The 3,684-nt window shown below is 43.2% G+C and overlaps 1 long non-coding RNA gene across 1 annotated transcript in view; it reads left to right on the top strand.

Moving 5' to 3' along the window:
• Positions 1–499: 499 nt before the first annotated feature.
• LOC125616506 overlaps positions 500–3,684 on the top strand; it is a 5,821-nt gene continuing 2,636 nt past the window's right edge. The window contains exons 1-2 of the long non-coding RNA XR_007347137.1: positions 500–794; positions 2,831–3,264. This is a non-coding gene — a long non-coding RNA (uncharacterized LOC125616506). The remainder of the gene's footprint in view (positions 795–2,830; positions 3,265–3,684) is intronic.

Below are 3,684 nucleotides of genomic sequence, written 5' to 3'. Positions count from 1 at the left end.
ACAGGAAGAATAATAAATCAGTTTGTGTCATTGAAGCATAAAATGAGGACAGAAGTGGAAAGATGGGGTGTGGCAGACATAGAGGGCAGGATCTTAGGGACCCCTCCATTTACATTCAAGGATTCTGTCTGTTGATTCTTAGGAAATCCCACATTTTGAACAGTGGAATGACCCATACTGGACTCCAGTCCTCTTTGCAACCCAAGAGCCATCTATTGTGATGTTGTTCTTAAAATCAAGCACACATTTGCTTTCCAGCCACATGGCAAATCTGGAAGTTGCCAAAAGGAGACATGGTGCTTGTGCATGATTTGTGTGGGCCAGGAGGTGAGGCTCTTTCCTACGAACTTAACGAGTTTTCTAATTAAGAGAATTGCGATTTTTCTGAAATTTAGGAAATTAAATGGTGTCAGTTGGAGTTTAATCAGAGAAGCAGACACAGGGGTCGATGCATAGACGCACACACTTAAAAGGGAATTGTAGAAATTCAACTTCATGAAATTGCAGGTGCTGGTAATGCTGTTGTTTCAGGAAGTGACTTAAAAGCTTGAGGTCCATATGGCAGACAGTCCATTCAGGAAGGAGAGATAGAGGTAAAGAGAGCAAGAGAAAAGACGCACCAGGACCTCGAGGGCAGGCTGACAGATCTCTACAGCACTGTGTCTGGAGGAGCAGTGGACCCCCTCCCCGATGTCCAGCCTGGGAATCAGGAGCTGGAGGAAGCAGCAGACATGGGCAGGTGGAGCAGACACATGTCCCTGCGACTGCCCTGCACTATCAAAATGAGCCAGCAGGTGAGTGACAACCCATGAGCTGAGACTTCTCTTCCACACTCAGATGGTGTCACCAACAGACTCTGCTTGCTCAGGACTGTCCTGGCTTTAACAGTGAGAGTCCTATGCCAGGGAAATTCCAGCATTTGGGGGAAACCGAGACGCATGATCACCTTGCCTGCAAATCTTGCACAAGCATCTCTCTTGTTTCTCTTACCCAAAATAGGTAAAAAGAGGCTGCTGGACATATAGTTCATTCTTGACTAGTAACACATGGAAAAAAAGCCACAGAAACTACTGAGTGTCTCTTTTTAATATTTATTAAAATCCCATCAGAATATTTTATCAAACAAAAATAACTTGTAAGAAGATACATAAAAAGGAGATTAAAAAATAGGAGTAACTATGATTTTTTTCCCTGTGTTTTCAATCACTATTTAACCAAATCCTTGGCTGCCTTTCTATCTTCAAGGGTTATTTATAACTCCTTCTAATTTCCTGTGCTCTGAGATTAAAGAGTTCTGTGCCCCAAGGCCATCGATAGTCTCTGACGGATTATGGGCTGCTCGAGCACTGAAGTCCTTGTGGACATTCTTCCTGCTGTCTTTTTCACTGAGCCTGTTGATGGAATCCCTGCCTCGTGTGGATACCTCAGTCCATCACCAATGCGTCTGAATGGGTGGAACAGGCTCCCCTATCTGCCGTGTGCCTTTAATTCCGACTACCTATTTGTCCTAATTTTAGGAGAGTGCTTTTCTAGATTGGAGCATATATAATTGAGGCAAGACACTTTTGCCTCTCTCCTCTCCCACCATGACTTATTCCCAGCAGGAAGCGGCTGCCACACTCCCCAGGGAGAATGGAGAGCCTTTGGTCTCCACTGGTCGGGAGTAGGAAAGCCAGCAAAGAACCATGAAGCACCTTGGATTAGACATGGGTGCTTGCCACCCTAAGCCTGAGGAAGCAGGTGGTGGGAAATGACAGGTTATTGAGCTATAGATCTATAACTATTGGACCTACTAGATCTATGGCTGTAAGAGTCCTAAATCTGCAGGGGTCAATGCCTGACCACAGTTGTAGCCCTAGGCAGGAACACTCAGCTGTAGCTCCAAACTCTATATCTTCTTGCTGGTGCTTCCTGTTGGCTAAACCCAACCCAAAGCAGAAAGGAGAGGGAGGGAGGGTGAAGCGGTCCTTTGGAGTCGTCCTAGGAGTCAGCTTCCCAGGACACAGAGCAGGATGGGGAGGAAGGAGAGTTAAGGAGAATACATGTCTTCCATTCTTATAGTGTGTTCACAGAGTTTTTCTATTTTCTAATAAGTAGAGAACTATCTTAGCCACTCAGTTACAGACTCCATTGATTAAGTCCTCCACCTCTCATAGTCCAATTAACATGGTCACCTACACAAAGCCCTATAATTTCACAACACATTCAGATCAATAGGCCCTTAAAGGGCTCATGCTTTATTTTCTCTAAATATCATTTCCACAAATTAAAACAGGCTATTGTTCCTCGTATCTGCATTCAGAATCTATGCTTTGGGACAATACAGCTAATGAGATCATGTAAAAATGCATTACCAATAATTGTTCCAATTAAGTAAGCCCCTTGCGCCTAAGAGGAGCTGGCACGGCAACCCAGAGAGTTTGGTAGCCAGGGTGCCAAGGGCTGAGAAAGCTCGGGCTGGACTCTGGCTGGCCCTTAGCAGCACAGGACCCCAGTTACCCCACCTACCTCTCCAGCTGGTCTTCTCACCTTCTCATAGAAACACCCAGTGCCTCCTTGTCATTGGTACAGAAATGAGCAATAAATCCTCTCAGGGCCTAATAAGGATTTATTGATTATTGATAAAAATTGAGTTATTACAACTGAATGGTAGGTTCTGGAAAGTCTCAAATTTGTGTACATAGGTCTGTGGATGAGAAAAACAAATTATAAAAATCACCTTTCAATGCTCTTTAAAAACCACTAGGTACATGAATCTTGACCTCTATTTTATAATAGTAATGTTATATTTTAGTATTTGTCTTTACGTATGCTTTACTATCTTTGCTAGGTTCCCTGAAGAGTTCTGAGGGAGATGTACACCATTTTTTTTATAATTGTTGAGTGAGAAAAATCCTATGGGCAGTTTGTTGATAAAAGAACTCAGAATTGAATAAAGATGCCTAGAGTCCTGGCTAAATCCACAAAATGGCACTGACCCTGGAAGACAGGCACGAAAACAGATCTACTTTGCAAGTCAACACACTTTCAAATCTTCCCAGTCAGAGACCTGGTTCAAACCCTGCCTCTGTCCTATGAGCTTGGCCATAACCACACCCACATGACCAAGATGATATTTTAAAGTAAACCACAGACAAGAACACATGAGACAGCAGCTTCTGGCATGTATAAGCAAGGCTTGCTAAATGCCATCGGAGCTCCATCTTTCACCTGAAGATTCCAGAGATATTCCTTGAACCCTTCAGACTGAGTCTTTCTGGCCAGGTTTGCATTTAATTTTATATTTCCAAAGACCTTCCTTCCCTGAGCCCTCCTGTTTCCATTCTTCCACTAGCATAGATAGTCTTCGTCCAGTCATAACGGCATTCCTTCTGCAAACTCTGAAAGATAAAGCCAGGATTACTATCTGCCAGGCACTGCACTGTTCTATAATCATTATCTCATTTAACTCATGAAAACCTAATATATTGTCATTCCCATTTTAACAACATGGAAATTGACATTTGGAGGCATAGGTGAATTCAATCGTTCATCCACTCATCTGCTGAGCGCCCGCACCCTAGGCTTGGAGCCTCTGGGGCTGTCAGACCTGTCTCTGTGTCTCTGTGGTGCTCTCCTTCAGCAGTTTGGGAGATATATATATATATATATATATATATATATATATATATATATATATATATA

The sequence above is a fragment of the Marmota marmota genome, unplaced genomic scaffold (genome assembly GCF_001458135.2).
Source record: "Marmota marmota marmota unplaced genomic scaffold, marMar, whole genome shotgun sequence".
In the NCBI taxonomy this organism is placed as follows: Eukaryota; Metazoa; Chordata; class Mammalia; order Rodentia; family Sciuridae; genus Marmota; species Marmota marmota.
This window is presented reverse-complemented; position numbering and strand designations above follow the sequence as displayed.